Source organism: Schistocerca piceifrons, chromosome X, assembly GCF_021461385.2.
Source record: "Schistocerca piceifrons isolate TAMUIC-IGC-003096 chromosome X, iqSchPice1.1, whole genome shotgun sequence".
NCBI lineage: Eukaryota > Metazoa > Arthropoda > Insecta > Orthoptera > Acrididae > Schistocerca > Schistocerca piceifrons.
Genome location: NC_060149.1, coordinates 754543940 through 754571840, shown reverse-complemented (window position 1 = coordinate 754571840; position 27901 = coordinate 754543940). Strand labels below are relative to the sequence as shown.

Here is a 27901-nt window from a genome sequence, read left to right as displayed (position 1 = left end):
ATTAAAAAACTGAACACTGAAAACTAAATACTGAAAAACCTTGGTCTCGCTAATTACAATAGTAGTTATTTGCAAAAAGAAGGACAGTGTTGGAAGCTAACTGTTTTGCAGAATTATATCGTCTATACTACAAAATGAACGAAACAACATTTAATTATAATTCTGAATATTACTGAAAAGAAAAGAAATGCAGTTCAGTGTGATAATTTGCAGTTACGTAAAAATCAAAGACAACGAGAAATTACCGTTGCTTCTGGAAAAACTCTTTACAGAATTGTTTATAGAAATAGTTCGCGAGAGATGAGCTTTTTAACAGAGTTTTTCAAAGTCAGTCTCCACCCAGGTGGTGCAGTCGGCGAGTCTGTGACGTCCATAATCCTTGAGCTAGCAGTCCAGTATTTATCGTCTTGCCTTTTCTCTCGATCGTAGCCACCCTTTGTGAATGCAGCAGGAACGCGCGATGTTTGTAGAATTATCTCATTTAGCGCAGCTACGAAAGTAAGACACGCTTCTTCCAATTAACGAGTGACGTATTCCGACGTCATAATGTTTGTTAGCCGTTACTAGTCACAGTTTCAGATTTATGTTTTTCCGTTCGGTCGCCGCGTGGTACGTTTAACAGTACAAGCCTTCGCATTAAGACAAAACATTAATATATATTTATAGCTGAATTACCATGGGCGGTGGCAAGTGGGGGCTATGGGGGCTATAGCCCCCCCCTCTCCCCCAATGAAGTATCATATTACACTGGATAAAATGACTTCAGAAATCAGCGAATATATTACTCCAACAGATTCAATCTTTATTTTTATAATTATGTAGCAATATAGGTTGCAATGTATTTCAAACACATTTTAACAAAAGAATGAGAGCAGCAAATACCTTACTGTCTAAACCAATAAATATCATTTAACTTAAAATGGGCGTCTTATTATTTATTAATATACTTTTTTTACCCTGAACTCCAAAACATTTACCAAACACTATTTTCAGCAAAACCAAATTTTACCAGTTTGTCGGAGGAGCACCCGAACTCTCCTTTTGTTAAGCGATATTCCATTTTCCCAAACCCCCTCACCCGCCCCCCCCCCCCATAACACCCCCTCCCCTTAACCGACTTCTAGAATCGCCCCTGTGAATGACCAATCTGCGGTATGCATCAAACAATCCGCACTGTTCAAAATAGTCACCGCACGCTAACATTAAACGCACGGCGATCGACACACCGTACTTGCATAATTAAAGTTCTTAGTATCAGTTCACGACACGGAAATACATTATAATAGTTCTGTTTAATTTCACTGTCCCTGTTATGCACTAAACAATCTGTGCTGTGTACAATCAAAACAGCGCACTCATCGCGTTCACGCAGCTTAGTAGTCTGCACACCATAGTTCTTATGATTAATGTTCCGAGTAGCAGTTCCAACCAATCAGCAACGCGACACGTATGGTTATCAATTTCCACACTGTCGTCACATCTCACTTCCCATCACTCTTCCAAAAATTCCGAGTGCATCGATTTATAGTTTCATAAAAAGTTGCTACATAACGTTATTGTGTCAATGGAAAATGAATTTAAATACGTTATTAAGTGCGAGAACATACAGCATCAGAACAAATCTGAATGGCACTTACATTCATTACAACGGCGTGACGTAAACAGAAAAATAGTTGTATAAGGAGCTAATTTTATTATGAATGCAAAACGAAGCTCATGCAAATCCTCTATTTCGTACATTTATGCGTTACATAACTTCTTATGATGCAATAAGTTGTTTTACATTATTCGGAGTGCGTCTGCGATAGGTGTTTTAGTTATGGAATAAGTATGCCATGCTATTATTTTCCTTCTTTACATATTACTATGTATTGTTGTTGATTTTCAAGTTTTCTTGATAATTTTGTTTGCTTCATGGTATAGAGAATTTTGTTCATTCTGGATTAGTTTTGCCGATATACTGGCTATGTTACAGCTCTTAATTAGGTTAATTGTTAATTATTTTTCTCAAGTTAGGGTGGCAATATCGTATTCATGCCATTTTTTTAGCATATTTAATTTTGTATTTTTGAAAACAACGTTAGTCTTGTTAATCACTCTAGCAAAGAATTTACGTTGTTAACGGGTGGGTTTGTCTGAGATCTGGTGAATTCAGAACTTTCTCTTTTATTTTGACGAATTTCTTACTTCTTCATTATGCATAATTGTCAATGTATGTCAAAAAGTTTTAGAAGTTGGACTGGATTAAGACAGTCCCATAACTCTGGATGCATCCTGTAGAGGTCGTTGTTCAGTCTCTCTTTTCTGTCGTAATGAGACCTGTTTTAATTTTTCATCCATGTGGTTTCACATTTTCTTTTGGCTGCTTGTGCTGATTTACTTTGGTCCATAATTATAACTCTGACATAATTACGAGTAACGTTCACCGAAACATATCGCTTATTGAATATAATGGCGAGAATAGTTTTCATTAGCTTCAGTTTACATTTCCTGTATGTTTCGATTGTCTTTTTTGTCTGGCTAGGTAGTGAAATAAAACTGTTATCTATTATGCATTTGGAACACTGCAAAAGGGATGAGTAAATGTTTCCAGTAATGACTGCAATCAATCGTATTTTGTGGTGGTACAAAATTTATTTTTTCGTTACCGGTTTCAAGTCGCTTAGTGACTCATCATGAGCTGGTACAGTTTTAGTATTTGTTTATAGCATTGAGGGAGTGGCTGCCTAGGTATACAAAGACAGAAAAAGATCGAAACCAGTATGTAGCAACGTTGCCGGTTTATGTGCTGTGTTCTCAATCTCGTTATTATTTTGTAACCTATCTCGTACAGTATCACCTTTTACGCAACAACAAATGCTATAATGAATCGAATTGTAACCAAGCAATAATAATATATTTATAAATTTACATATGTAACTAACTTTGTAATTAGGGCAATAAAGCATAATTTAACAGCCTTATGTAAAGCTTTGTACGTCACATAAAATGGAAGGGTTCAAAGTAGCTAAGTAACTCATACTGTGACATCATAGTAATTTGTTCGTGGTATTTTGCATCTGCGTCTAAGCTAAATGTTTTAACAGTTCTTGGTTTATCTTCTGTAGTGTTGTTCCCGCTGAAAATGTGCATCTTGTCCGACACCGGTACCCCTTGTTTTCGAATAAATAATGTTTTTTGCTGCTTGTGTTGATTTCAGAAGCGCAGTTTGTTCTTCAGATAGCAAGCAGGTGTCTGTGTAAACACTGTAGACAACATCAGTAATACAAAACTGTTGAGGCTTCCGTAACCACTTGTTGACGTATTACCTGTTCACTTCTGCCTCGGGGTCTTCGGCCGGAGTTCGTTTAACAATTTTAAAAGATGTTTCGTCAGCACGAGTTGGTGGCTCTGTCAAAGTTTCAGCCTCCATTGGTGGTTGCATCCGTCTACCAAAGATTGCGAGACAGAAGCCAACAGTCAATATTTCAACACCACTAGTTTCGTACTGCAGGACTTTAACCAGGTTAAAGACCCTAGGAATGCATGGAATGTTTCGCATTTGGGACTACGAACAACCGTGTACAGTATAAGGGAATGACGGCAGTGAAAATTTGTGCAGGACCGGTAATCGAACCCGGTTTTCCTGCGTTTCGCGAGTGGTCGCCTTAACCGCCTTTTTTTTTTTACGTCACGCTGACCACTTTTTTTTTACACTATAGAACATTTATTTGTTGGTATTCTATTTGGATACAAAATTAGGCAGTTCACAAACAAAATGAAATGCATCCTCTGCAAAAAAATAAAAAAAAAATAAAAAAAATAAAAAAAATAAAAAAATTCAATAAAGATCACTCTGTTAAAAGGAACATGTAGATCATTTGATGGTATAGTATGTGCATTACATATTGAGCGGTGAGAGAAGCGTGAGGTTCATTATCAGCCTTCAAATGTGCACACCGACTGCACCCGGCACATCCCAACTGCGTGGTGGGTCGAGGAAGACTGCCTCAAGACAGTTGGCAAAGGTTTTCGATAGTGTGACCATCTATGAACCTCATTGTGGGCTTGCTTCAAGGAATACCAGAAGTCAAGTCGCGACTTGGCAGCAACCCCCTTGGCTGTCCCTGCACACTCAGGGCCCGACCCAAATTTCGATATATCGTCAGACCTGCGTCACACCATGTACTCGTGCACATTATGTAATTCCCGTACAGGGGAGGACATTAAGGAACATTGCACCGTTCTTCTTTACACAGGCTCTGCCGTATCGTACCTTTGGAATGAATTAGAGCGTCAATTGCAGATGATATAATTTCGTCTAAAACCGGTAAAACTATTCATTAAGGTTCATGAAGAATGGAAATGAGCTTCACCTTCACTGCCGCAGACGTTAGTGGAAAGCTTTCCTCAAACAATAAACACTGTAATAGTAGCGAGAGGGGAGCCAAAACGCTGTTAGATACGTTGGTGATACCTATGGAACTAACAGCAAGGTGACCTTTTTCCCTAGTTCACGTTTCGTGCGGTTTCATCTGACCTGCCAGCAACTACACTCATTGTCCCGCCAGCGGTGTGGCCACAATATTGTGGTCCAGCCAGAGGGCGCAACAAAAGCAGTCGGCTGCTAGTTAGACACGGCGTATCTGTTTGTTCTAGCACTCCTATGAATACACCTGCCGTCAGTTGCTGATTTCACACACGATCGACCGTCACTGCGACGCTGTTGAGCTTTGTTCTTTAGCTGGAACTGAATCCACGCGATGAACGTTTAGCCGTTGTTGAATGGTAGTCTTTGCAAAAACAGACATAATGTCTTATGGGATAACAGCAATCAGTGATTTTATAATGTTACTTTAAATACGTCTTGATTGCAAACTTTTTTATTATTCATATGACCGGTTTCGGTTCATTCAGAACCATCTTCAGATCTGATATTTAAGTTACAGGAGTAACCCGTCCAATTCAGCAACTTTCACATGCTACGTCACATCAAGAAGAGAAATTTGTTAACATCGAGTATAGATTTAAGTGTCAGGAAGTTATTTCTGAAAGTATTTGTATGGAGTGTAGCCATGTATGGAAGTGAAACATGGACGGTAAATAGTTTGGACAAGAAGAGAATAGAAGCTTTTGAAATGTGGTGCTACAGAAGAATGCTGAAGATTAGATGGGTAGATCACATAACTAATGAGGAAGTATTGAATAGGATTGGGGAGAAGAGAAGTTTCGGTTGGTAGGACATGTTGTGAGGCATCAAGGGATCACCAATTTAGTATTGGAGGGCAGCGTGGAGGGTAAAAATCATAGGGGGCGACCAAGAGATGAATACACTAAGCAGATTCAGAAGGATGTAGGTTGCAGTAGGTACTGGGAGATGAAGAAGCTTGCACAGGATAGAGTAGCATGGAGAGCTGCATCAAACCAGTCTCAGGACTGAAGACCACAACAACAAACAACTCCTGTAACTTAAATATCAGATCTGAAGATGGTTCTGAATGAACCGAAACCGGTCATATGAATAATAAAAAAGTTTGCAATCAAGACGGATTTAAAGTAACATTATAGAATGGTAGTCTGTTTTCGTTTCGCTTCTAGTGTACCAGTGAAGCTCGCAGAACAAATGTTGCCTGCTAGCAATTTCTCTTATTTTCAGTTATTAACTGCCTGCACATGCACTCTGTCCTATACGTTTAATCACCCTGAATGGATGGCTGGCACGTGCTGACGTTCTGTACAGTGGGGCTGTCTCAGGCTCATTCCTACATAACTAGCTTTCCAAACGCATTCGCCATTTCAATCGAAGCTAAGTTTTTTCCAATACGAAAGCACATATTAGGAATTATTTGTGGTGTGAGTTCGAGAACTTTCTACAGAAACCTTTTCAAAGAATTGGGTATACTAGTATACAGGGTGAAAAGTATTTAAACCGACAAACTCTGGGAGATTGTAGGGGACATTAAAACAAATATTTTTCCCTAATGTCATTTTTTCCTATGAGGATTGTTTAAACCGGCAGAGGCCGTATTACGCTCTTCAGTTGTTAGAGGCCGTATTACGATCGCCCGCATCTCGTGGTCGTGCGGTAGCGTTCTCGCTTCCCACGCCCGGGTTCCCGGGTTCGATTCCCGGCGGGGTCAGGGATTTTCTCTGCCTCGTGATGGATGGGTGTTGTGTGATGTTCTTAGGTTAGTTAGGTTTAAGTAATTCTAAGTTCTAGGGGACTGATGACTATAGATGTTAAGTCCCATAGTGCTCAGAGCCATTTTCGTATTACGATCTTCAGTTGTTGGAGGGAGTATTACGCTCTTCAGTTGTAGGCAACTGCTGTAAATCAGTGTAGTAGTGCATTGCCTCTGTTTACTAATGGAGTGATACACCTGGAGTGAGCACTCTGATATGGTTGGTGCGTACAACGCAGCGCACCACAACGGACGAGCTGCACAGCGGGTTTATCAACAACAATATCCTAATCGCCGTATCCCGCATCATACGACCTTTGCTGCTGTGTACCAACGTCTGCGTGAGACCGGGTCATTTTGCAGATTACCTGGACAGGGACGTCGTCGCACGGTAAGAACGCTGCAATTTGAGGAAGCTGTCTTGCAGCATGTGGAGCGGGATCCCTCAATCAGCACTCGTGCAATTGCACGTAACATGGGGACGGATCAGACGAATGTAAGAACAGTCCTTCGAGAGCAATTGTTACGTCCATTTCACATACAGCGTGTCCACAACCTGGAACCAGTTGATTATCCACCCACAGCACAGTTTTCGCAGTGGTACTTGGAACAGTGTGAAATGCGTCCTACATTTCCATCCTCTGTGTTGTTTACCGATGAAGCAACGTTCGGTCGTGATGGAGTCTTCAACATGCACAGTTCGCATGTTTGGAGTGAGGATAACCCACATGCCACAGTTACTAGCGCTCATGAAGTGCGGTTCTTCGTTAATGTGTGGGTCGGTGTTGTTGGGGACTGTTTAATTGGGCCGTATCTGCTGCCTAGGCCATTAAATGGCAGGCACTATTACAATTTTCTCGCCAGAGCATTGCCAGAATTGCTGGAAGACGTCCCTCTCCCTACAAGACAACACATGTGGTTCCAACATGACGGGCGCCGGCATATTCCAGTAGCCGTGTGCATCGATTCCTGGACCGACGGTTCTCAGAAACGTGGATTGGCAGAGGTGGTCCTGTACCATGGCGTGCTCGATCCCCAGATATGTCTCCTCTAGACTTTTTGTGTGGGGAGAGATGCGCAACCTTGTTTACGCAACTCCTGTTGCATCAGAAGAGAATCCGTTTGCCCGGATAGTAGCAGCAGCAGGAACAATTCAGGATACTCCTGGGGCTTTTGCCCGTGTCAGACAGAACATGATCCGACTGTGTAACCTTTGTTTACATGTCAATGGAGGCATTTCTGAAAATCTACTGTAATAGAAATTTGGTTGTGTTAATGTGTTGTCTCTTAGTCATAAAAAAATGGAAAAGTGTTTGTTGGTTTAAATAATTTGCCGCCAGAGAAATCTTCCTCTACCGGTTTAAATACTCCTCAGAGGAAAAAATGACACTAGGAGAAAATATTTATTTTGATGTCCCCTACAACCTCCCAGAGTTTGTCGGTTTAAATACTTTTCACTCTGTATATACTAATACGTTCTGAGTATCTCTTTCTCAGTGAAATTTATTGCAAATGATATAGCTTTCCTTTCTGTCTACAGCTCAGTTCACGGAATAAGTACTATGAATACAACAATCTACCGACAGCAAAAAGTACAAACAGTTGCCATGATTTTTACTGCAGACTTCTTACTTGATAATACAAAGCCACTTTCTTAAATTTATGTGCACACGTCTTGTAAGTAACCAATCAGTCTCACACTCACATAAGAGTTTCAGTGGTTACTTATACAAAACTAGCTACTTGAATACACTACAAAACCCGTCGTATCACTCCAGTAGGGGTCGTCGCACTTAGGGGTCTAAGCAATCATTCTTCCTGCGCTCCATACATGAATGGAACAGTCAGAAGTTCTCATGAACGGTGCACTGGGAATTACACTTGACATGTACTTCACAAGTGGTTTCCAAATTAGAAAGTTAGATGTAGACCAGCGGCCTGCCCCACATTCGCACAGGTCGTTTAAATATTTGCCGTCTGACGACTTGTCTGGTGGATCAATTCACCTACTAATGGGTTGGGTTGTTTGGGGAAGGAGACCAGACAGCGTAGTCATCGGTCTCATCGGACTAGGGAAGGTAGTCGGCCGTGCCCTTTCTAAGGAACCATCCTGGCATTTGCCTGGAGCGATTTAGGGAAATCACGGAAAACCTTAAGCAGGATGGCCGGACGCGGGATTGAACCGTCGTCCTCCCGAAGGCGAGTCCAGTGTCTAACCACTGCGCCACCCCGCTCGGTCCTATTAATGAAAACTGTGTTAAAATATTTATACTTGCTTTCTAAATAAAACCGCTTTTTCTTGTTGCAACTTAATTTATTTTCCCTAGACGCGTTTCGCTTTTTCTTGCTCTAAGGTATCTTCAGTGGGATAGTTTGCTGAGATCTGCGTTTCCTCTCATCTAGCCTGGAAGTCGCACTACCATTTTATTTCCGAAACATATGCACAACTTTGTATTCCGAACTTTCTCACACTGTTCACCATGTTTCTCCTTGTTTTTTGTGGCGTACTAGGAGAAAGGAAGGAGAAACATGGTAAACTGCGTGAAAAAGTAAAAAGTTTGAAATAAAAAACTTTGCTTATGTTTCGGAAATAAAATATTTGTGCGAGCTCTAGACCAGAAGAGAGGAAACGGAGATCACAGCAAACTACCCCACTGAAGATACCTTAGAGCAAGAAAAAGTCGAAACGCCTCAGGGAAAAATAAATTTAGTTGCAGCAAGAAAAGACTTTTTTTTTGACAAAACAAGTATTTCTTTGCTGCGGAGGATGGCCGCTCAAACAAACTTGTTAAAATATTTATGGAAGCTCTTGAGGTTTACCTTCACATGCAGACAGAAAAACGCGGCAGCAGACTTTAATTTATGATGTGTATAGATGCACAACACACATACACACTTCGTGTAAGTAACTACTCACATACTTGTGTAAGTGTAACGTTGGTTACTTATACGGAATGTGTAGAAAGTCCATAGCTTTGTATTTTCAGCTTTGAAATCTGTAATATAAGGCATGGAAATTGTTTACGATTCACAGTAAGAGAGAAATAAATGTGTGTATTTGAGAGACGAAGTCACCAAATTACTTTAGGTAGCTTTTTCTTATGCGAATAGGCCATATGAGCACCACGTTCCAATATCAGTTCTTCATTCTTTGCTCTTGTCTTTTCTTACAGTACGCTTTCATCCGTTCACTATGTTTCTTCTTTCTATCTTCACACCATTTCGAACCAGTCTTTTTAGCTACCCTGCCTTGGAATTCTTCCATTTCAATACTTTTTCCCGAAAGGCTTCTCTATTGTTTAAATCTTCTGTTTTTATATTTTTTCTTACTAAATCCTTTTTTACTTCGTTGACACAGCTTGTTGTGGACTTATTAATCCTCAAAATATTTGAAAATCTTGTTAGCTAATCTACTGTCTTCCATTCTAAATAAACACTCAAAAAAGATGAGTCTTCTTTTTCTCATTACGTTTGAAATATTTTTTGTGGTTTGGTACATTTCGCATTACTTCGTGATTTTGTGGTCCTAATATTTTGCTTATAATTCGCCTCTGTAGTACTTCTAATTTATCTAAATTATAGTTTAATGTCAGGCATTCACTTGCATATAAGCATTCTGGCTTCTCTACGGTAATGCCTTACTTTTGTGTTTTTGGACAGGCGCTTTATAGTCTAGGGGTTTTTGGTGATGCTATATGCTCTCCCCATATTATGCAACCTTTCCTCTATTGCAGACTTTTCTAAAGCATTTTCTTTGATTATCTCCATTAGATATTAGAATTTTTTTATCCTCCCCATTTGGCCAATATCTATTTTCAGGAATTTTGGAGCATCCTTACTGTTTGTTACAAATTTTGCTTTTCTGCAGAAATTCTTGAGCCAGTTCTGCTGGCTATTTCTTCCAGGAGATTTATTTGTGTTGTAGCAGATGACACGTTTTCGGAAAGTATAGCAAAATCATCTGCAAATGCAAGACAGTTGATTTCGATCTTTTTGTTTCTTCTTCCTAACCTTATAGGCGACATGTTGAGTTCAATAAGTTTTTCGTCTCAAAGTCTTAGTGTTTTCTCTAACACATATTAAAAAGAATTGGGGATAAGCCATCTCCTCGTTGCACACCTGTTTTTTTACTTTAAAAACTGTGCCTGTAAGTGTTTCACGGATTAGGTTGGCCTGTTTAGACTTCACGCCAAATTCTCGAATTATTTTGTCTACAATTTTTCTGTCAATGGATTCAAAAGCCTTTTTGAAATCCACAAACATAACTACAATGTCATTTGAGTTAAGTAATCTGTGGCGAATTACTGACTTGAGATTAAATATTTATTCTGAGCATGACCTTCCTTTGCTAAAACCGCCTTGATATTCTCCTAAGTGACTATCTACTATTGTCTCTATTCTGCTTAATAAAATCTTGGAAAATACTTTATACGCTACTGGCAGTAAAGACATTCATCTGCAGTTGTTTACATCCGCTTTATTATCTTTTTTGTGGAGTGGATGTATCAAGGCAACTTTCCATTCCTCTCTGATTTTTTTCTGTTTTCTAGATTTCTTCAAAGAGTAAATTTAGCTCTTTTGCTATTTTTGGCAAGGACCACTTCAAAAGGTCAGCTGTAATAGAATCTCCTCCACCCGTTTTTTATTTTGAGGGTTTTAATCACTTCTTCAATTTCTGCTATCGTTGGTGGTAAATCTCCGTCCAAATTTTCGTTAATATCTAAGAATTCCAATTTGTGACTTGGTTCAGGGTAGTTCAGAAGCTGATTAAAATATATTGCTAGTATTTCACAACTTTCAGTATTACTTAAGCAAATTTTGCCGTTTTCATATTTGAAACAGATATTTGGGGTTTGGTACTCCTATAATTTGTTCTTAAAAGTTAGATAAGAGTCAAGGGTACTATTTTTCACAAAGTTTTTGTCTATTTCCAAAAGTTTCTCCTTTTCAAAGACTCGTTTGGTATTTCTGATTAACATGGATGTTTCCTTTCTTTGTTGTTTAAATTTATCATAATCTTCAATTTTCTTTGAACGTTTCCATCTTTCTCATTCTGAGCCCTTTTCGCTGTGGCTTCTTCACATACTTCATTCCACCATATTTTCCTTGTGATTTTTATTGACCCAGATGTTTTCTATGCAGCACTATAAATTGCTTTGGATGCCATATTTAGCCACTTTAATTTCATCTTGATCGTTTTAAATTGATTCTTTTGTTATAGTAGGTCTGTCGGTATTAAATTTTATTAACCTTTGTGACTTTCCTTGTTCTTTATTGGGTAGGACTTTGACTTTGATTTTAGAGAGGTAATGATTAGAATCAAATTCACCATTTCTTACTACTTTCACATTCATAATTTCCATTGCATTTCTTTTGTGAAATAGCCACATGATACAACTGAAATTCTCCTAACATTGGGTTGGGAGATATCCACTTTTTAGCTTTTGTTGGAAGTTTTCTAGAGAAGACTGACATTAGTTTCAGGTGAGAGCTTTGACACAAACTTATTAGGCTCGTACTATTTGCGTTGGTTCTCTTATGAACTGGGTGTTGTGCTACTACATTTCTAAATTTCTTTTATCTTCCTATTTGTGCACTGAAGTCACCTAATAGTAATATGGTGTTCATCTTTGGAATTTTAGATATTTCAGTTTCTAAAAGACCCCAGAAATCCTTTGTTTTTTGTGGATTTTTGCTGCTGTCTTCATTTATTAATGAATGGCAATTAATAAGTGTGTATGTTTTCTTTTTGCTTTTAACCGATAGGAAGAGATGGATTTAAATTCTGTTACATTTCCTATTATAATTTAATGAACATAGAAAGTTGTACACAATAATGACATCTGATTCATAATTTTGATTGCTGGGTTTCCTTTGAAGATTTGTAGTTACAGGTATCTACTACATTTTCATGTAGGAACCTTGTTTCTTGAACTACTAACATTTGAATTTTGTTTTTCTGTAGAAGTATTTCTAGTCCTTTTTGTTTACCATTCTTCATTAGAGAATTTACATTTAAAGTGCCCAGAAAGAATTTCTTTTTGAATTTTATTTTAGAAGGATTCCAAGGTTGCTCCGATTCAACCTCCTGACTGCAGTTGTTGGGAGTCTCCGGAACCCTTGCCCCCCAATGCATTGCTTGACGCAATCGTGGATTTCTCTCTCGAGTTACCACCTGGGATAGTGCATTGATTTTGCGAACTTTCCATACTACAATTGAAATTGTATTACATACAACGTAAGGAATTGATTTCCAAAATAAAATCTGATTGGTAGTCCGAAATTTGGTTTTTTGTTCGTGGGTCACTCCACTACGCTCTTCCGTTCTCTCCACCGTTGGGAATTAAATCAGAGTTCCAGTTCCGCCTTCGAGACCGTTGGCCACGTTTTACTTGTAACCCTAGGCAGAGTAGTAGCAACCGGAGGCAGATGGACCCAGGTTTTTTAGCGAGGTTGTTACTCTTGCCCCTTCTCTTTCCCCGTCACTAGCTAGACGGGGCCACGCGCTTGGGATCGGTGATATTCTCATATCTTTATTTTATGACGTAAGGTTACTGCAGTCGGTGTTCATTTATTTACATCTACGCTGGGAATTTTATCTTGTTTATTCCGATATCATGTTAACAATTCTCTTGGATATGAAAACAGTTGAAAATGAGTTTTGGTCCGTAATATTTTCAGTGTGAAAATAAAAGTATCTGCCGTAGCCAGAGGTGCAGGATGATGGTATCAGACTGTTTCTGCTGGCTGAAAAGCATGGATCCTACTAAACATAATTTGTTACATCATGAAAATTCAGTAATACCGTTTCTATATGTTTCTTAATTAGAAAGCACCGTTCAGCTTTCTATTTCTTCTGCAGTCGTAACATTTGCTGAAGTTGTTTCATATCTTGTAAGGTGTTAGAGTGGCTTACAGAAGCGTATTACAGATGTACAGTAATGTCTGCACTTCTTCCTTTGTGTCTTATCCTCTTACAGTCTTCTTTTAGGGAACTTCCCACCATATTAAGCAATAGGAATTTCGTAACTGTATAATGAAAATTAGCTTTGTATGTTTTGTAAATTTATGCTACGACAATTTAATTACCACACTGTTTTATTAGCGTGTCAGATACCTATTTAATTTTTAACGAGATTTAATTTTTCTCTCTCTTTAATAAATAAGACCTCTGTGTTACCACCAGTTGCGTTTACGCTCACCTAAATTTTTTTGCGTGCTATTAAAACAGATGCTGTTTCTTTCCACTAAGCATCCATATGTAGCCGAGAGCTATTAAAACTCACTGGTTTTTGTTTAATTTTAGTTCCGACTTTTAACGTCGTGTTAGCAAAGACGTTGTTTCAAACGATGCACTACAGAATACATTTCACGGGTTCCGTATCAGTTAGCGCTCCGTCACACTCACGAAGGCGTTAAGTTAAACACAGACAACGATAATTTTTTAATTGTTCCTTTGCGAGTTTTAGGGTGCGAATAGCTTTCGTTGATTTTTGCTTCTGTATTAATGGAGAAATTCCCTAAGTGTTACCGAGTTTCTCAAGCTCCTACAGAAAATGTTTCGATTGCCACAACGAAAAAATCAATTTTCATATCTTACAGACCGCATTAACAGAATGCTCCATAGGTACTTTCAATAAGTGAAACACAATTCTATCAACTTCATATAACTGAAAGTACGCTTTTGCTTGTGGAGATATATCTGGTGGCTGCAAATAAATAATTTCAACTGAAATTGTAGAAAGGTGAGCAACAGTAGCATAAAAATTTTGTGTAACGTTACTAAATTTCCAGAGACAAGTCTGAACTGAAAAAATTAAGCTGAGTCAGTGTAGAAAGAACCTGCAGAGATCTCTTACTTCCTTTATTTTTTATTTGTTTCGACAACTGCTGTACGTCCGTCTATCGCACCAATATAGTACCATTCTTAACACAATTGATACTTTCATTTTATTTAGTATTATGCCTCGTTTGGACAATGATGGGAAAGGGAATAGGCCATGACTTTTCACAGAAATATTCGCAGAATCCACCTGTAGTGATATTGCGAACTAGGGAAAATCTAAATCTGGGTGATCACCCAGGTATTTGAAATTTTGCAGTTCAGAATGAGTGTGTCGCGCCCGCACAAATCTTATTAATCTCAGGTTTTGCTGCTACAAAAGATACACACGTACGACTTCTAACAACCCTAACACAACAAAGGTCAAAATTAATTATGATTGTAGTGTTGCTCACGCTGCTAAATATTGCATTTTCGGGCAACAACAAAGTTATATTATGTGGCAGGTGTCATAAGAGCACAGTTAATAAAGTCATTTCTTGAAATAATGGATAAACTAGGCACTCATCTTTTCGTGTTTCCCACGCTGGTCTCGTTGTGAACTCATGGCTAAAACGTCAAAAATGATGATTCCAAGCTCGGATGCAAAGAGGCCTAGGTGTTATTCTGCGATATTCAAAAGTTTTATACATGTGTTTCATAAACCATTCTTGAGATTAAACTTTTGCAAGTTAGGACAATGGTGATGTAAAAAAGTAATCAGCACTCCGAATTGAAGCTACACTTCTTCTTTATTACTTTTGTTGCAATATCACGTTACTCGTTCCAAAACATCACTTCACAATATAAAACATACTTGAAAATATCTTCCTCACTGTTAAAGTTCACATTTCATAAACTGACTATAATTTGCGTGTTTTTAACATGGCGACCAAAACTTGACTGCCTAATAACCGCTTACGCGCACAAAAATCAGAGTTACAAGTACGTCAGTGATCATAGTGACAAAAGAAAGACTACACATAAGAATAATATCATAGCAATATATACATATCGATGTATCGAAGTACCTCTACACTAACGAAATCAAATCTGAATGTTGTCTCAGAAATATGTTAACTACTTTACCGAAACACAGTAGAATATTGCTGGTATCGAGAGGTTGAGGTGGGGTGCCGCAATGGTTACGTAATTCAAGTACCATTATAACGGGAAAGGGAATAGGCCATGACTTTTCACAGGAATATTCGCAGAATCCATCTGTAGTGATATTGCGAACTAGGGAAAATCTAAATCTGGGTGATCTGATAGGTATTTGAAATTTTGCAGTTCAGAATGAGTGTGTCACGCCCGCACAAATCTTATTAATCTGAGGTTTTGCTGCTACAAAAAGATACACACGTACAACTTTTAACAACCCTACCACAACAAAGGTCAAAAATAAATTATGATTGTAGTGTTGCTCACGCTGCTAAATATTGCATTTTCGGGCAACAACAAAGTTATATTATGTGGCAGGTGTCATAAGAGCACAGTTAATAAAGTCTTTTCTTGAAATAATGGATAAACTAGGCACTCATCTTTTCGTGTTTCCCACGCTGGTCTCGATGTGAACTCATGGCTCAATCGTCGAAAATCTAGGTAGTGATGATTCCAAGCTCGGATGCAAAGAGGCCTAGGTGTTATTCTGCGATATTCAAATGTTTTATAGATGTGTTTCATAAACCATTCTTGAAGATTAAACTTCTGCAAGTTAGCACTCCGAATTTAAGTTAACTTCTTTTTTATTACTTTTGTTGCAATATCACGTAACTCGTTCCAAAACATTACTTCACAATATAAAACATACTTGAAAATACCTTCCTCACTGTTAAAGTTCACATTTCATAAACTGACTACAATTTGTGTCTTTTCAACATGACGACCAAGACTTGATTTTCTAATAACTGCTTACGCGTCCAAAAATCAGAGTTACATGTACGACAAAAGATCGTAGTGACAAAAGAAAGGATACACATAAGAATAATATCATTGCAATATAAACATATCGATGTATCAAAGTACCTCTGCATTAACGAAATCAAATCTGAATGTTGTCTCAGAAATATGTTACCTACTTTACAGAAACACAGTAGAATATTGCTGGTATCGAGAGGCTGAGGTGAGGTGCCGCAATGGTTACGTAATTAAAGTACCATTATAACGGGAAAGGGAATAGGCCATGACTTTTCACAGGAGTACTCACAGAATCCACCTTTAGTGATATTGCAAACTAGGGAAAATCTAAATCTGGGTGATCGGATAGGTATTTGAAATTTTGCAGTTCAGAATGAGCGTGTCGCACCCGCACAAATCTTATTAATCTGAGGTTTTGCTGCTACAAAAAGATACACACGTACAACTGTAAAACTGACAAGAAATAATATAGGAGCGTCGGCTGTAAAATTCAAGCAAAATGCATGTTATTTATGGGATATTATTTTCCCGTTCCTTACAGTACAACTGTCTCCTATTTCGCATTTAATCGTCCCTGTGAAATTGAAAGAAAACTGTTATTCTTTCCAGATCTTGATTGCACGGACTCCCATCACCCTGAAAATTGCAAGCTACTTCCTAGAGACGGTGGCGAAAGAAACTCGGCTGAGTTTTTCCGCGAATGCGACAATGGTACACCATTATTTCCGAACTCCTCAGAGCTGGTGCGCGGCGCGGAACCGAGCGCCTCTTCAGAACATATGCGCTGCATTAAGAGCGTCATTTGAGAAGACTTCTGGCGGCAAGCCGACAGGAGTATCAGCGAACAAGGCGATGTTTCATCTCAAATCACGTACAAGGGGCCGCTTCAGACTTTGTGGGAACACTTAACACGAGGCTGGCCCTTCCCTCTCGCATCCCTCTTACGAGGGCGCGCGGCTCTGACACGCCCCAGAGCAGAGTGCTCGCTTAACACGTCGGCCGAGCTCTGCCACGGAAGCGCTAAATGAAAATTACGACGTCTAAAATATTTACCGAGTGAGGTGGAGTAATAAGTCTCTACAGTCATCAAATTGTCTGATATTCTTCTTACATTCCGCTTTTCCGTTGTTGAAAAATGTTGATGTACCCTTTTTGGTGTCCCTTCTTTTTGTTTACGCCAGCACGCTTCGTTGGTGATAGTGTCCAGGGTGTAATATTTCTGGCTTATTCAGTCATCATATTAGGCTCCAGGAAACTATTCCCAGGGCAGTGGAGATGCAAGAAGCATAGAGATGACGCAATGTGGGATGAGGTACCGGTGACAGATGTTACATTCGGTACCATTCCCGTGAGAAAGACCGCCTGCATGATGCTGATGTTCTGTGATTGGCTGCTGTGTTCGGTGGTAGGGCGCCAAAACTTTAAACTTTAGTTGCTATTATTAATTAAACCTGTCATCCAAATTACTTCATTTTTTTTAAATAAACATCTCTCAACAGCCAGTCATTTCAAAATTATTAAAATCAGAGTATTACTAAATCAAAAGACTGACGATATTGCTGCCGATCACTTCGATGGCGTTCGGGTCACGCCTTGCTGGCTTGGCGCGCGAAGTGTCTCGGGCAGTACGGCTCTCCAGTTATGACCGTTCCAGTAGACAGACATGTTGTCTGTTATAGCAGTATTTGTTTCATGCAATTTTATTTACTACAGTTCCGACCGTCGCTAGGTACATACATGTTGTCTGTAATAGTAGTATTTGATTCATGTAATTTCATTCTCCAGTTCTGACGTTTCCAGTAGACAGACATATTGTCTGTGGCAGGATGTATTTCATGTTATTTTATCCAGATATAATGACTGTGGAAAGATATGTTCAATACGTTGCGATCAATAATAGTTTCTCGTGTCTATGTCAATAAAAAACGCGAGTGGCATCCCAAATGAGTTAAAGTTTATTCGTAGCAGCAGTTCCTTGCGAAGTTAATTTCAGCCTCAAGAAAAAGAATCCACGACCTGCGTGCTGTTTTCTGCGCTGGGGACATCATCATCATGAAGACAACAGGTTAGTGAAGTGTAAAAGAACTTATGTATTCCACACAGGGCGGTGGAAACAACTAGGCACCTCACGTGTACTGCATTCACAGTACAAATGTGCTCAGTGACACGTCATCTGCAGTAATGCAGAGGAGGTAAGGAAGGATGAAAGTATTAACACAATCTCACTTTTATTCCTTTTTCTTGCCGTAAGGGGAGTGGAAATGTTAAACGTTCTAGTCAGATCTCACTTTTTCCGGGAGAACCAAAATATAATGTATCTCGATTTGCAAATAACTCATTTGTGTCTACACAAAATTGAGGTGGTTTTCCGATACCATAGAATTATACTGTCTGCCACAGTACTGCAAAAACCAAGGAGAAAAATTAGAAAATAAATAACGTATGATGAAATTTCTAGGCACCATACCAGGAAACTGACTCGTTCCAAATTTCAATAAGAAAGTTTTTGTTTCAGATATAATTAACACTAAGGCACCACACTTTTTTGTGACAGTATGCGGCGGCGCGGTTCTTTCCGTCCCTTTGCGACAGACTTGCACCTACATGTGAACATTGTCTCAGCAGATCATCAGTAGGGAAGCCGAGTGAAACCTACTGTAATTCGACGTGAACCAGGCTGCAATTAAGGTCACTAATCTACGTTTCGGGAGAAAGTTTTCATATGAAATGAAAGGCTGGAAATTTTGTCCTCAATTGATATATTCTGAAACTTAGGTGAACAAATATCACTGCCAAGCCCGTGCTAGTCTTAACACAGTCACTCACAATCCCTTTCACTCACGTTAGCAAGTTTATGGTGTTGCATTTCCCGAAAATATAATAGCTACAAAAATACTGATTGTTTTAGATCGATAATGCTCGTCAAATATTAAGTCTGTCGGTACCAAATGCAGTCACAGATTTTATCCACCGACCTGCTCAATACACCACGCGGTATGTATGTCTTTTCTCGTCACAAAATTCGCTTAAAAATTCCGAAATTTCTACTCTCACAACGGAATAATTATGCCGTCACTTTCCAACACTTTTGATGTATGAAACACTGCTAGATCCGGCAACTTATCATTTCCATCGGAACTACTATTACACTCGTCCGATCTGTTTCATGGCTAGGTTTCGACTCCTCTCTAGAATACTCCAAGTCTTCTCTACCAGCAGAGAAAGGCGCGCGAAGAATATTGCTTTACCATTGGTCAGTTTACGTAACAGCCAATAGCAAAACAACATTCTCCCGCGTCAGTCCGCGCTTTTCATCCATAACCAATGGCAAAATAGTAAACCTAACGACTGCACCTATTACCAATGTAATTATCTAATATACCGAAGTTTTGCTTATGCATAAAGATATTTACTATTGTTATTTATACCTTTACCATAAACTTACTTTACAAAACTATTCTACAAAAATCCCCTTTGTCCATATCCATACTTCTTCGAAATGTTCCCACACTAAATCTTACTACACAAATCGTTAAACAATTATCTTCATATTAACCTTAACTCACACTCACGCATCATTCATACTGCTAAAACACATTTATAACAATTTACATACACAAAAAGACATAATAACACTTTATGAATGTACTAGAACAGTTTATGAAAAACATTCTATTACTTTAGTGCACTCTAGTGGGCACAATCGAAAATAAAATCACAGTCCCCCTATCCATTATTGTCCTCTATCGGCTGATACATAAACTACGTGCGCATCCAGTCTCGCGTCACCATCTGTCACTCTCCAGCTCTGAGACACATCTCCCACTTAACCGCCTCCAAGGCAGGATCGTTATACGGCGCTACGCCTCAAGTACAAGGACAGAAATCCAGAAGTAATCTTTTACTAGTAGAACTGTAGTCAAGAAAAACAATTTCATGTATCTTTTAAATTTTTTACAAGATAATAACAAATTAAATTCGAGGAAAAATCTATTTTTTTGGCTTATGTTTATTACACAACTCCATTCTTTCGATAATTGCAAATATTGCTGCAGCACACCCTGAGCTGTTGAGGAAGAAATGGCAACATCGTGACAGGTGTTTCTGTTTTACGACTGATAAACATAATTGGTCTCTGAGATGAGGTACGGCATGGCACACATCAGCCGTGGTCTTTCCTGTTTTGAATACTTTGACATATTTCCATTCTTCTGTTTCAGGATTAGAATATTTAATAGCTGTTGGAAATGAATGAGTATGGTACGCTTTGATCATTCTGCAGTTGATCTTACACGCCTGTATAGACAACAATCTTTGAGCAACAACTTTAAAATCACATAAGGCAGTTGCAATCATTGGAATTACATGGATTTAGCTGACTCAAGAATCTTGTGTAAATTTTGGGGAACTAAGGCCTTGCTTAACTCTCTTTCTTTCTCTGTAACTGCAAAATCATTATCGCAACTCGAAAAGCTTTAATCACTCACCAAAAACCTGTGTGGTATTTACGCTAACTATCCTAACCTCACCATAACCATCGTTAAAAACCATGTGGACTTGACGCATGGCACTTCGAACTACAGATGGAAGCACTGCTTGGCACAAATACTGTGCGCCATCTAGTAAAGAATGTCTGAAACATTTTCTCCATCATTTGGCATTTTGGACAAGTCTAAATGCACGCAACAGGGTACTGAGAACACTGTAACACTGAAACACTGAGAACGAGATTTTTGAAAAATAGAACGTTGAACACATCAAGTTTTCAATTCCTCAGTTAGTTTGTTTGCATGGCCATCATATTTGTAGATTATAAAACAGTACACGTCTTATTTTTTACGTAAATAAGTGATCGCTTGCAGTTATTGGAGTTTTTGGCTGGCATCTGCGTTTCCTTTCATCTAGTTAAATGCTGGAGTTCGCACTATAACTTCACTTACGAAACATAAGCAAATTTCCACGTTAGGAACTTTTTTTCTTCACAATATTCATGTTACTTGCGCTAATTGCTGTGGAGCACTATTATTGTTCTGTCACTAGCCGTATGTATTTTACCGAAAACTGTGATTTAAAGTCGTAACTACTTTGTGTTTACTTTACGTCTCTCTCTGTTTGATTTATTTATGCGCACCTTGTCAACCTAACGAAGTATATACTGAAAATTTACGTGTATTCATTTCTGTTCTCTCTCTCTCTCTCTCTCTCACACACACACACACACACACACACACACACACACACACACATATATATATATATATATATATATATATATATATATATATATATATATAGACAGACAGGTATAAAGAGAACAGAAACGGACACACATTAGTTTACAGCATAATTTCGTTAGGTTGATGACATGCATTTAAGCAAACCAAACAGGTAGAGACATAAAGTGAACACACATTAGTTACGACTTTAAGTCACGGTTTTCGGTAAAATATCTACAGCTAAAGACAGAAGAATGATAGTTCGCAGAAATTACCGCAAAGAACATGAAAATTGTGAGGAAGTTCGTAATGTGAAAATGTGCTTATGTTTCGTATGTGAAGTTACAGTGCGACCTCCAGTATGTGACCAGATGAGAGGAAACGCAGATTCCAGCCACAAACTCTTATAACTGTAACTAATCATTTATTTACGTAAAAATAAGACATGAATTGTTTTATAATCTACAAACATCGCATATCAAAACAAAAATGTGTCATTCTACATTCCACTGACGATGCCTTAAAGAAAAGGCGAAACGCGTCTGTAACAGACAAAATACTTTGCAGCGGTTTTTCTTCACAAAACGAATCTTCAGTTAGTCGTCAAATAATGTAACGACCCATATAAAAAATAAAGCTACGTTTTGTATCAAAAACAGACGAAGAAAATGCAAAGATGGCTTAACACACATTATTCGAAACAGAGAAAAGTGTAAAACTTGGTAATAAAATTCGTTTACTGTCTTGTAAAAAGCGTTTTTATTTGCCAAGGTAAATTTCGAAACACAGCTTCAATAATTAAGTTCATTACATAACTGAAGGCCTGGGTGATGAAGCTGTGTTTGGATATGAGCATTGGAAACCTAAAAGTTATTTATAAGACAGTAAACGGATTTTATTATTAGGCTTCCCATAAATTTCACTGTTCCGGTTTGCCAAGGATGGCCACATTGGCCACCATGAAGGAAAAACACAAATTAAACTAATCTGTAACCACCCCCATTCTATTGGTGCTGAATACTTGTAAGCCTCACTCTACATCTCAATAAAATACATCAGCGCAATTACAGGGTGTTACAAAAAGGTACGGCCAAACTTTCAGGAAACATTCCTCACACACAAATAAAGAAAAGATGTTATGTGGACATGTGTCCGGAAACGCTTAATTTCCATGTTAGAGCTCATTTTAGTTTCTTCCACCTACGCTCAATGGAGCACGTTATCATGATTTCATACGGGATACTCTACCTGTGCTGCTAGAACACGTGCCTTTACAAGTACGACACATGTGGTTCATGCACGATGGAGCTCCTGCACATTTCAGTCGAAGTGTTCGTACGCTTCTCAACAACAGATTCGGTGACCGATGGATTGGTGGAGACGGACCAACTCCATGGCCTCCACGCTCTCCTGACCTCAACCCTCTTGACTTTCATTTATGGGGGCATTTGAAAGCTCTTGACTACGCAACCCCGGTACCAAATGTAGAGACTCTTCCTGCTCGTATTGTGGACGGCTGTGATACAATACGCCATTCTCCAAGGCTGCATCAGCGCATCAGGGATTCCATGCGACGGAGGGTGGATGCATGTATCCTCGCTAACGGAGGACATTTTGAACGTTTCCTGTAACAAAGTGTTTGAAGTCACGCTGGTACGTTCTGTTGGTGTGTGTTCCCATTCCATGATTAATGGGATTTGAAGAGAAGTAATAAAATGAGATCTAACACTGAAAGTAAGCGTTTCCGGACACATGTCCACATAACATACTTTCTTTCTTTGTGTGTAAGGAATGTTTCCTGAAAGTTTGGTCGTGCCTTTTTGTAACACCCTGTATATTAATTGGAAAGTTAGGTCAAGTGACTCTTTCAATATTCACGGCTTCCTCTATAGTACCCGGTCTCTCCTGTCGGTTCACTGTTATCTTTGAGCTCGCCCAAGAACCGGCTCAACGACATACGGGTTAGATGTTCTAACCACTAAACTGTATTTATTTAACGCTTTTCCGTAAGTGTCCGATAGGTACTCCAATTTAGCAAAGTTGGAGCAACCATTGTTTTCAAGAACTCCCGTTACGTTTCCTTCATCGTTTTGTTCATAAGAAATTTCTGTATTGTTCCACAAATTTTGTTGAGGTTACTGCTGTTTGTCGCCGCCTCTAGTGAAACTTAAATTACATTCAAAATATCTGAAGTACGACGATATTCGTAAGCGTTATTCTCAAGCACGGTTTTGGTAAATAGTAGACATTTTACCTATAAGGCTGTAACTTTTGTTTTATTTTTAGATATTACCAGATTAGATGCAACTTGTACGTTCAGTTGCGTGAATCGTTATGTGTAGTAACCAGGTCATAATGGAATTTCCAGTTACTCATAGTGCTACAAACGAGTCGTTATTATTCACACTGAAGTATAAGACAATGTGCGGCAGAACGTTTAAGAATACCCCACAATTCATAAATAATAAAATGTTAAGCCAAAATCTCAGTAACTTTACGATTTGGAAAATGCATTTTGTAAGGTATTGGGATTAGATGCAATAAAAACATTGTACACTTCTGACTCCATACTCAACATAATACCTCCCACTGAGTATGCAGTCAGAAGTGTCTGCTCAGATCACGTTTCAAATGGCTCTGAGCACTGTGGGACTTAACTTCTGAGGTCATCAGTCCCATAGAACTTAGAACTACTTAAACCTAACTAACCTAAGGACATCACACACATCCATGCCCGAGGCAGGATTCGAAGCTGCGACCGTAGCGGTCACGCGGTTCCAGACTGTAGCGCCTAGAACCGCTCGGCCACACCGGCCGGCGATCACGTTTCACCACGTTTTTTGAAAGTGCATGGGAAGTGAACTAGTGAACGAAAAAGATAAACAAAATGTGAAAAACTATGTGGAAAATGTGCAATGAACAGCAGTTGATCGAGAAACCAACCAGAGACACTAAAAAAAAAAAAAAAAAAGACGAAAAAGAGCACAAAACACCGGTGTATAATAATGCAGTTCATTTAGCGATGTAATTTTAAGAAATAAAAATTTGAGCCCCAGAAGATGACAGGTGTCGCAACCTGTCTGAGTATATATATATACACTCCTGGAAATGGAAAAAAGAACACATTGACACCGGTGTGTCAGACCCACCATACTTGCTGCGGACACTGCGAGAGGGCTGTACAAGCAATAATCACACGCACGGCACAGCGGACACACCAGGAACCGCAGTGTTGGCCGTCGAATGGCGCTAGCTGCGCAGCATTTGTGCACCGCCGCCGTCAGTGTCAGCCAGTTTGCCGTGGCATACGGAGCTCCATCGCAGTCTTTAACACTGATAGCATGCCGCGACAGCGTGGACGTGAACCGTATGTGCAGTTGACGGACTTTGAGCGAGGGCATATAGTGGGCATGCGGGAGGCCGGATGGACGTACCGCCGAATTGCTCAACACGTGGGGTGTGAGGTCTCCACAGTACATCGATGTTATCGCCAGTGGTCGGCGGAAGGTGCACGTGCCCGTCGACCTGGGACAGGACCGCAGCGACGCACGGATGCACGCCAAGACCGTAGGATCCTACGCAGTGCCGTAGGAGACCGCACCGCCACTTCCCAGCAAATTAGGGACACTGTTGTTCCTGGGGTATCGGCGAGGACCATTCGCAACCGTCTCCATGAAGCTGGGCTACGGTCCCGCACACCGTTAGGCCGTCTTCCGCTCACGCCCCAACATCGTGCAGCCCGCCTCCAGTGGTGTCGCGACAGGCGTGTATGGAGGGACGAATGGAGACGTGTCGTCTTCAGCGATGAGAGTCGCTTCTGCCTTGGTGCCAATGATGGTCGTATGCGTGTTTGGCGCCGTGCAGGTGAGCGCCACAATCAGGACTGCATACGACCGAGGCACACAGGGCCAACACCCGGCATCATGGTGTGGGGAGCGATCTCCTACACTGGCCGTACACCACTGGTGATCGTCGAGGGGACACTGAATAGTGCACGGTACATCCAAACCGTCATCGAACCCATCGTTCTACCATTCCTAGACCGGCAAGGGAACTTGCTGTTCCAACAGGACAATGCACGTCCGCATGTATCCCGTGCCACCCAACGTGCTCTAGAAGGTGTAAGTCAACTACCCTGGCCAGCAAGATCTCCGGATCTGTCCCCCATTGAGCATGTTTGGGACTGGATGAAGCGTCGTCTCACGCGGTCTGCACGTCCAGCACAAAAGCTGGTCCAACTGAGGCGCCAGGTGGAAATGGCATGGCAAGCCGTTCCACAGGACTACATCCAGCATCTCTACGATCGTCTCCATGGGAGAATAGCAGCCTGCATTGCTGCGAAAGGTGGATATACACTGTACTAGTGCCGACATTGTGCATGCTCTGTTGCCTGTGTCTATGTGCCTGTGGTTCTGTCAGTGTGATCATGTGTTGTATCTGACCCCAGGAATGTGTCAATAAAGTTTCCCCTTCCTGGGACAATGAATTCACGGTGTTCTTATTTCAATTTCCAGGAGTGTATATATATATATATATATATATATATATATATATATATATATATATATATACTCCTGGAAATGGACAAAAGAACACATTGACACCGGTGTGTCAGACCCACCATACTTGCTCCGGACACTGCGAGAGGGCAGTACAAGCAATGATCACACGCACGGCACAGCGGACACACCAGGAACCGCGGTGTTGGCCGTCGAATGGCGCTAGCTGCGCAGCATTTGTGCACCGCCGCCGTCAGTGTCAGCCAGTTTGCCGTGGCATCCGGAGCTCCATCGCAGTCTTTAACACTGGTAGCATGCCGCGACAGCGTGGACGTGAACCGTATGTGCAGTTGACGGACTTTGAGCGAGGGCGTATAGTGGGCATGCGGGAGGCCGGGTGGACGTACCGCCGAATTGCTCAACACGTGGGGCGTGAGGTCTCCACAGTACATCGATGTTGTCGCCAGTGGTCGGCGGAAGGTGCACGTGCCCGTCGACCTGGGACCGACCCGCAGCGACGCACGGATGCACGCCAAGACCGTAGGATCCTACGCAGTGCCGTAGGGGACCGCACCGCCACTTCCCAGCAAATTAGGGACACTGTTGCTCCTGGGGTATCGGCGAGGACCATTCGCAACCGTCTCCATGAAGCTGGGCTACGGTCCCGCACACCGTTAGGCCGTCTTCCGCTCACGCCCCAACATCGTGCAGCCCGCCTCCAGTGGTGTCGCGACAGGCGTGAATGGAGGGACGAATGGAGACGTGTCGTCTTCAGCGATGAGAGTCGCTTCTGCCTTGGTGCCAATGATGGTCGTATGCGTGTTTGGCGCCGTGCAGGTGAGCGCCACAATCAGGACTGCATACGACCGAGGCACACAGGGCCAACACCCGGCATCATGGTGTGGGGAGCGATCTCCCACACTGGCCGTACACCACCGGTGATCGTCGAGGGGACACTGAATAGTGCACGGTACATCCAAACCGTCATCGAACCCATCGTTCTACCATTCCTAGACCGGCAAGGGAACTTGCTGTTCCAACAGGACAATGCACGTCCGCATGTATCCCGTGCCACCCAACGTGCTCTAGAAGGTGTAAGTCAACTATCCTGGCCAGCAAGATCTCCGGATCTGTCCCCCATTGAGCATGTTTGGGACTGGATGAAGGGTCGTCACACGCGGTCTGCACGTCCAGCACGAACGCTGGTCCAACTGAGGCGCCAGGTGGAAATGGCATGGCAAGCCGTTCCACAGGACTACATCCAGCATCTCTACGATCGTCTCCATAGGAGAATAGCAGCCTGCATTGCTGCGAAAGGTGGATATACACTGTACTAGTGCCGACATTGTGCATGCTCTGTTGCCTGTTTTTATGTGCCTGTGGTTCTGTCAGTGTGATCATGTGATGTATCTGACCCCAGGAATGTGTCAATAAAGTTTCCCCTTCCTGGGACAATGAATTCACGGTGTTCTTATTTCAATTTCCAGGAGTGTATATATATACAGGGTGTTACAAAAAGGTACTGCCAAACTTTCAGGAAACATTCCTCACACACAAATAAAGAAAAGATGTTATGTGGACATGTGTCCGGAAACGCTTAATTTCCATGTTAGAGCTCATTTTAGTTTCGTCAGTATGTACTGTACTTCCTTGATTCACCGCCAGTTGGCCCAATTGAAGGAAGGTAATGTTGACTTCGGTGCTTGTGTTGACATGCGACTCATTGCTCTACAGTACTAGCATCAAGCACATCAGTACGTAACATCAACAGGGTAGTGTTCATCATGAACGTGGTTTTGCAGTCAGTGCAATGTTTACAAATGCGGAGTTGGTAGATGCCCATTTGATGTATGGATTAGCACGGGGCAATAGCCGTGGCGCGGTACGTTTGTATCGAGACAGATTTCCAGAACCAAGGTGTCCCGACAGGAAGACGTTCGAAGCAATTGATCGGCGTCTTAGTGAGCACGGAACATTCCAGCCTATGACTCGCGACTGGGGAAGACCTAGAACGACAAGGACACCTGCAATGGACGAGGCAATTCTTCGTGCAGTTGACGATAACCCTTATGTCAGCGTCAGAGAAGTTGCTGCTGTACAAGGTAACGTTGACCACGTCAGTGTATGGAGAGTGCTGCGGGAGAACCAGTTGTTTCCGTACCATGTACAGCGTGTGCAGGCACTATCAGCAGCTGATTGGCCTCCACGAGTACACTTCTGCGAATGGTTCATCCAACAATGTGCCAATCCTCATTTCAGTGCAAATGTTCTCTTTACGGATGAGGC

General features: G+C 40.8%; 1 protein-coding gene across 1 annotated transcript in view; it reads right to left on the bottom strand.

Annotated features, from left to right (window-relative positions):
* The window catches only part of LOC124723081 (paired mesoderm homeobox protein 2-like), a 507093-nt gene that overhangs the window by 330714 nt on the left and 148478 nt on the right, over nt 1–27901 (bottom strand). The window lies entirely within an intron of this gene.